The sequence below is a fragment of the Punica granatum genome, unplaced genomic scaffold (assembly GCF_007655135.1).
Source record: "Punica granatum isolate Tunisia-2019 unplaced genomic scaffold, ASM765513v2 Contig00115, whole genome shotgun sequence".
Classification (NCBI taxonomy): Eukaryota; Viridiplantae; Streptophyta; class Magnoliopsida; order Myrtales; family Lythraceae; genus Punica; species Punica granatum.
In genome coordinates, this window is record NW_022204101.1 from 10,001 (window position 1) to 18,231 (window position 8,231).

The 8,231-nt window shown below is 46.4% G+C and overlaps 1 pseudogene; it reads right to left on the minus strand.

The window, feature by feature from the left end:
- Positions 1-5,930: 5,930 nt before the first annotated feature.
- Positions 5,931-7,814, minus strand: LOC116190079 (annotated as a pseudogene).
- Between the last annotated feature and the right edge of the window lie 417 nt (positions 7,815-8,231).

The window sequence follows — 8,231 nt, forward strand, 5'->3', positions numbered from 1 at the left end:
GACTCTTGCAATTAGAGGCTCCGTTATGAACCCGTATGAATGAACACCCGGTCTCATTTCTATTTTTGGCTTGGAGTCCTCCAGTTGCCTTTTAGCGCTCTCTCGAGTTGGAGGGGAAGTCCTCTTTCAACACCTATCCTCATTCATTGTAACATTGCCCTTTCTCTGATTGTCGCGTTCTCCCGGACGTAACTTGGATTAGCCGGGTATTTGACGCAAGATTCTCTGGCCCGAGTGTTGTATATATCTTCTGCCGTATTACCCGGCTCAGTTGTTGTTGCTGCTTGGGCACTTGGTTGAACCGTTACCTCAACAGCACTTGTCCTTGCAGGGTCCCCTTCTCCCATTGGTGCGCTGGAGACGGTTCTCTCTCTATCTTCGGCTTCCTTTTCTTCTGCAGCTTCTTCTTCTTCCTTCCGGCTAGGTGCTTTTCCTTTTTCTTTTGACGAAAGCGGTTGACGTTCTGAGGGCTCCCCGAGCTTCGCATCGCTTGCTCTACTTCCCACCATATTTCGTATTTCTCTACTCCTTTATAATCCCCGAATAGTAACTCGTGGACTATAAATCCCTTCCTTTTATCTAAGTAGAGCCCTACTGGTAGCAGTACGATAGAGCGAACCCTGAAAGCCGTATGGAGCCCTTTCGCATCGTCGGCATGCTCTCTTCCAGCTCCCCTTTTTATCCGTTTGCGAAGGAAGCCCAAGAGAGCGGGGCCTCCGTATCTATCGGTGTCCTATACCCTTAGGCATGGCACGCCACCCGCACACAGACCCGCCCCTATGAAACCCCCTCATGCCCTGGAATAACTTTGATGAATTGCACATTTATGAGCCGAGTTTACACGATATTATGATCATCCGCTATTATAGGGAAATGAACCCTATATCAAATATAGTAGCTCTAACACTATAGCATAAGTATTAGATGGTAGCCACCATAAAGTAGGTGGGGAGGGAAATTGATTTGGTTGTACGTGCAGGAGGTGAGGATTTCTGGTGAATGATGATTTGGAATAGCCAACTAGAGTAGTAGGCAGAACAGGGTCGGCGGTTGAGTTCTTTTTAGTTTAAAGAGGAAATTTATTTAATCTCGATCTCCCTGCCATCGATCGCATCTGGTCAATCAGTACACACGATATCTGTCTTTAAAAAAATCTATATCTTTTTCGTTATGAGTAGTATTGTTTGTTTTTCAGAGAGGGACTGAAAGACTATATCTGGGCTAGCTCGACTCCACCCTTTTGAGTTGGCTGGCTCAGGCCTTGCTCTCTTTCCGTGCATTAAGGATTACTGTTAATATGCTCAACATGGATTAAAAAAAAAAGAATTCCTCTTTTCACAGTAGTATATTTCCCGCCTGTTCTGCTCCTTGAACAGACCGGCGCTGATATAAAGCTCCATGAGCCTTTCTGTGTCCGGGGAGGAAAGACGGACTCCAAAGATCCAGGCCCGGTCTCAAGAGTTGTATCTCCGTCCAAACCTGTACGTACTAGCATCTCTATACATACTCCCATTCACGTTATTATTCCCGACCTTATTGACATCTCGCTCTGCGTCCGTCCCTTTCCCATAAACATATTAACCAAGTCTAAGTCCATTTGGTGGGAACCTTTCCCACAGGGTAGTATGGTTGAGCCGAGGCAGGCGAGGTTGTAGGTGAGCGCCTTTCTCGCCCTGCGCATTTGGTTGGCAGGGTGCTCAAGGGCACTGGGTGTGGTCTGATTGGTATATTGGTTGTTCTAAATGAGGTTACTCGAAGTCTGCCCACAAAAACTTCCATTTTCTATCTTGGCCTCCGAGATTCTTTCGTGCTCTTTCTTGGCTCTGTAGACCGACCAGCGAGGCGTCCTTCCATATGTGGCTTAGCAGGCTCAGCATCAGTAACAATCTAGGCGGCTACCCTGTCTCATATGGGTTGAGAATGTTAGGTCGAGCACCTCCCTCGAGTTGGTGTGTTATATCAGTACCTATGGTACCAATAACAGGGACAGGGGGCCCAGTCAGCGTACTATAGATTGTTACAAAGGTAACCAATCCCAGACCCAACAGGGCAACGTTTTTTCCTTCCCTCGAACCAACAACTAAAGTTTTTCCCAAGTCTGAAGATAGAATATGAATCCTCCGCCTCAGATGAGCGGATTATCTAATTTTTCCGCTTTTTTGGTATGTGTCTTTTCCGTTTCCCAGAGATGTGTTTGATCAAAGCCTTTCGGGCGGAATAAAATATTACACCGGATTCAGGTATGGTAGCATCGGTAGAAGTACAGCTCGTCCTGACCCGTGAACGGCCTTAGAAAAAGGTCTTTTGCACTTGGGAGACTTTCACCCGGTTTTTTCCCTTGATGCTTCTCTTCCGCTTTGAAAGAATAGGACTTATTATACCATGAATGGACTCCTTGTCAGGAAGAGATAGAGATAAGGCTTTCCTGACTTCTCTCTTTCGCCTTATCGATGCATTGCTTGGGTCTTCATTGGGCACTAGTTGCGCACTAGCTCTTCGGTGTGAATGAGAAAGTGTTAAGTGATTGAGTCGTGTGGCTAGCTTTGGGTCAGCTGTAAACTCTTCTTTCTCGATGGGAATCATAGCCCTATCGTAGCCAAGTCAATGGACTTGCCTTTCTTGCTTGAATCAACTTCCTAAACCTCTTCCTGCTCATTGACTAATGGAAGAACTTTCAAATGGGACAGGTGATGAGGGAAGACCTTCTATCTTAGACAAGAAAATGTACCGAATACAGATAAGGAAAAGCAGTCTAGCCATGCCCAGGCACAGCAGAATAAGAGGCCTAACTCTACTCTCAAAGTAGTAAAGTTCCTCAAGGGTTCGGTATCATAATATAGTAGTATGACGGAACTCTTTATCTTAAGGTGTGGAGCTAACAGTCAGACTAGGAGCTGCGATTGCTTTTGTTTCATAAGAAGTTCTTCCTCTAAATAGATGGCGAGAATCTGTTCTTGGTGGTAGGGCAGTAAGAAGTATCCTTTTTCTTCAAGCAGGGCTTTCTCGATAGCCAGAAGCTCTTCCTTCCTTAGTGTCTTAGACCGTGAAGTTCCCCTTTTAGTGGCGGGTACTCACTTCAGAGCCAAAATATCATCTTTCCTGCCTCTCTCAGGAGCTTGATTTTACTCGTTGCTCTTGTCCTCATCAATGGTCTGATCCTTTATTCCCTATGATAACATGCTATGTGCCTTAGCAAGAATATACCATCGAATTTAGAGAAGTTGTGGAAGAATACAGTACGGATAGAACTCTCTTTTTCTACGATCGTTTCAATCCTTTTGATTAAGTCGAATAAGACCTTTATACTTCTATCTTCAAAGGAATCCAGGATGATTGAGTAGTCTTCACTGAAGTACCTCTCAATACAATCAAACTTAGAAGAAAGATCGTCACCTGGCATTGGATAAGGGGCGCAGAGCCCTAGTGAAGCGGTACCTCCATGCTGAACACCAACTCACACCGAATAGCCTTTGTTGCATCGTCACTTTCGGATCAAGATCCAGAAGAGGCTTTTGCGCCCACCTCCTTCTCTTCAGAGATATGGAACTCCAAGCCATCAACATTTGGGAAAACAACATACCAACTCAACTAAAGTTGCCATGCATACAAAAGGTTAGATAACTGAATGTCAATCCTAACAAGAGGAACATAACCAGAATTGGTTAACAAGAACTTCAACTATCAGACCAGACAACACTAACAAACTTCTTTATGCATAGAGTTTCAGTGAGCGAGGAGAAGAGTCGGTAGCTGTTAAAAAGAATCAATTCAATCAGCTCCAGAGCTAGGAGTTCTATGTCTAGGTTGAGGGTTGAGGAGAGTCCTTTTAGTGTTTCTTAGCTGCTACCCTACAACTCCCAGCTCTAAAGGCAGCTACTGACTCGATAGCTCAAGTTGAGTCGACTGTGATTCTTCTTGTTCCGCTGTGAATGGTATCGTTATTGTATGAAGTAGTTTTCCCGGCTTACGTACCTTCTTCAACGTCTTCGGCTTTCACTGGATTCACTACTCTAAGTGAAGGAACCCGAGAGGAAGAATCCGATCTTTGAAGGCTTGAGGGAATAAAATAAGCGATGCCATCGATTTAGCTGTTGGAGTACGGGCATTAGGAGATTAGGACTCAGGGCATGGCATTAGATTAGGGAAATGCTCTTTTGAACGAATCCTAAGAAGAAGCTGCAATTGGAATGCTTTCAATGGCCAGAAGGGAGGAGAGGAGCGTAAGCCACTTGCCCGATCGGGTAAGGAGCGGAGACCCGGTTATATGATTGTTGGTTAGGAGTTTCATTGTTAGCAAGATCCCCAGCTATTGAATCTGTTGTCATCGGCGGGGCTACTTCTTCTTCTTTCGAAATGGGAAGAATAGCGAGTCAAAGTAGGCCAAGTCGGTAGCCTTTTCTTCAACTCTTGGGAGAAGGGCAGTAGGATTAGAAAAAGGCCTAACTGCTGTTGAAGGAATAGAGGCTGTTTCGGGGAGAAGGTAAGAGTACCAGCTCCAGCAGTTCCAGCTTCTACTCTTCCCCCCGTTACTGCTTGCTTGCCCGAACCTCCTACTCCTATTAATGATCGAAAGCCAAGCCGGATACGAGTATTAGTATTCATAGGCAAGCCCGCTCGCCACAAGCAAGCCCTTCCCCATCGAGTCGAGTAGCCTCGAATAGCTTTCTTCTCCCTCTTTCCTTTCGCGTACTCCTCTGTCTCTTTCCTCTGTCCTTTGTCCTTCTCTTCTCCTCCGAGCAGTAGCAGCAGCGGGAGAGTCGGTAATTCAATTGGGATAGTAGGGGGACGGTGCTTCGGGTTAGCACTCTCTCTTTCCGTCGGTGAACAAGTCTCATTCGTTTGGCCGGCCCTAAATCAGCATTGAAATCCTTTTTTCCATGGGCATAGAATGATTTTTACTTACGAGTGACAGGCTCTGAAAGAGGTTCATCAACTACGGAGGATCAATTAGCATTACCTCACCCGAAATTGGCACATGAGCACTCGAAAGCGCCTCTCTTCTTGTCCCGAAACCTTAGACGAGCGACTATGCTTAAACGGGTATGCTGCTTTGCCATGGGTTGATTTCAGCTGCTCTTTGGGGGAGGACAAGTAGTTTGACTTTATTTAGTATTCAATTTGAGACTTCATAGGCTACTTGGCGGTAGTAGGCCCAGGTCCATCATTGGCTGGTAGTCTTCACCGGCATTTCCTCTGGAAAGTTTGGTATGTATTTGAAATCGTAACCACAAGAGGAAGACTAGTAGAAGAAAAACTTCCTATCAGAAGCACGAGTTGAACGGCTTACTAAAGTAGCCTGATGGCGAGCGGAACTAAGGGAACGTCCACCGGACACCTCAATCACAAGAGGCATAACGAAGGGCATAATGGGCACCTCCACAAGCCGGTTATCGAAAGTCCGTGGAAACTGGTCAATAAACCATTATTTTTTAGCCTTGTCGGATAAGTCGGCTTCTCTCTGGTCGACTAGTATTAGGTACCGGAAACTTTCATTATAAAGCCGTTCTCGGCAATGCCAGTAATTGGCCCAGGGTCTGCTCCTCGATGTTTAAATCTGTTTTTTAAGCTGGAAAAAGAGTTGATGAACCTTCCGCGGTGTCGGAGCTCTCGATCGAACGGTCTACACTAAGGTTCCCTGATGAGGGCTAGCACAACGAAAGACAAGCATGAGGTAACTAGTATCCCTTGTCCGCGGGAATAGCTATGAATTTCTCTTAATTGAGTTTTCCTTCGTCTTGAAGGCCTTTTCCTAGCCACCAAAACTGTGTAAGTAAAGTAGGAAAGCCAATTCCGTCCCTCCGTGCCCAACCACTTACTTATTTCAAGGAAAACGTTCGATAGAAGCCCCCCACGGAGCGGTATTATGACTCCTCGAGTCATTCTTTCCTCAATCAACTCAGGCCGAACCTTGCATTCTCTCTTAGAGACTCTATCATGAAAGAAAGGGAAGCCAACTAACTCATAGCCGCCCACTCGCTCATATGACCGGCAGGTCGGAATTAGCCCTGATTCTTTCTGCTTCTTTTTTTTAGTACGGTCTGACTTTCATTCCTTATCCCAGTCTTCAACTATAACAGCCTTCCGCTTTCTTCTTTGCTTTCGTTTCGTCCCTGCTCATCTCAACCTGACTGCTGACTGGCTTCCTTACCGACCGGAATGATTGAAGAATTGAATTGAACAAGGGGGTGCCAATGACTCCCTTCTAACCATGCCAACCATCCCTGAATGCAACACTGACTTACTTGATTGATTCATTCTTGTATTCCGCGAGGGCTGACTAAATGACTAATTGAACCGGTTGATCAATGGACCAAACCCTGTTTCCCCGCTGCTCGTTCCGGTTCGGATCACATGCCTTTGCTACTATCTCTGTTTAAACTGGCCCTGGGCTGGAGGTGGTTATATACCCTGAAACACAAAGCTGACGGCTCTGAGAGATTAGAGGATCGAGAAGCTTTACTTACACAGAATTGTTGAAGAGCACAGCAGAGAGCTCGATCAATTGCCGGAGATCACTTGGAAGTATGGTCGGGAAGAGAACTATAAAAAAGTAAACAGATTCGTCTTACCAGAGGCTAACAAGGCAAGAGCAGGAAAGAGGAAAGATTCGGTTGATAGCCTTGACTGGGATATGGGAACTAAGCAAGGGATGCTAAACTCAAACAAAAAAGAATGCCAAAAAGAGCATTTGAATTTCCCACCATCTACCCAATTGACCTATTCGATTGATTTAACAGACCGTGTTACTAAAAAAAGAAACACAATTCTCCTCCGGACCCTCAATTCGATCGTTTTAACAAGTCTTTTGACTAAATAAATCAAGCCATAGAGACAGAGACAGACTGATTCCAGAAATGGTTTATAGCATGACATGGATGGACAGCCGATTGACCGATAACGATAAAGAGAAGGGAATCGCATATTTCATTAACAGACAGTCATTCGTATAACCGATTAAGCGCTCAAGAGAAGGGCAGGCCAGCAGGCGGGGCGGACGGGGACCGTCGAAGAAGTGCCTCGACTCGCCGCAGCCACTACTTTGACTCCTTTTATGCAATTATGAACTCCACGGAACTTTCTCGATTCCAACGCAACTTATCCTTTTGGAGCTGACGTAACAAACTACGCGAGCCTCCCAACGAAGCCAACATAAATCCTATCCGAATAAAAAAAATAAAAGGCAGTTTCATTATGGTGGTATACCAGCCGCCTGTTCTGGAACTTCCAGTTCCAATCGAAGCATATAGATCCGTAAATGGATTTGTATGTATAGCCACTTCAGTCGTGCTCGTCCTTTCTCGAAAGTATCGTTTTTCTGGGAACATGGTCAACCACCAGAAATTATTATGTTCGCGATTCTTAATCCACCGATGCAGAAAATGCTCCAGTTTTCCATTCTCATATGAGGCCGGAAAGCTTATTGGCAACAGGTCGGCACGAAGTGATTCATCATGTTCAAACATGAGCCGATCGTTCCTTAGGGACGGTTTATAGATCATCAAATTCCCACAAATGGAATGAGAAGTGGGCCCATGTAAATGATCGAGACCTCGCAAACAACAACGCTCCTTCCCCATATGGAGTTCGGAACCCAAAGGCAATCGTTGAGTGAACTGTATCTTCTTTGTGTTAGTTGACCTAAGCCGCACCATTACTGCTGGGGTGGGGCTCGGCCTCCGAACCGTACGTGAGACGAGTTTCTGCCTCATACAGCTCGGGCCGAAGACCGGGGGAAGTTTAGGAGAGATGGGGAAACCCAGCAGCTGCCGGTCGGGGCGGGGATAAGCTTGCTTCTGTTAGAGCTTATCCCCCCCAAAAAAACCGACCCTATAGCGCTAGCGCTTCGCGTTCTTTCTATTCCATCCCATTCCATCCCGGGATAGGCGGTTAATACTAATCTAATAAGCGAAGTAGTCGTCGTCTGACCAATTGGCTCGGACACCAGACCGCTCGTGCCCGCCCATTCTGTCTTGCCCTAAATGGAATGGCTCTCTTAGTTACGCTGCACCCCGACCCGAGTCCCCACGTCCGCTCTTCTCCGCCCGCAAGCCAAGAAGTTGGCTTTGCCAACACAACATTAGGGCCGTCCCCTTCATTCTATGCTGACCCCGGCCCCGGCTGGCTTTTTGGGAAGCCCGTTCCCACCGCGCTCACGGCCCGGCTGGCCTGCCAGCGGTAGTGGGAATTCTCCCGTTCCCTGGTCAAAGACTTGGTTGGATGCGGGATTTACT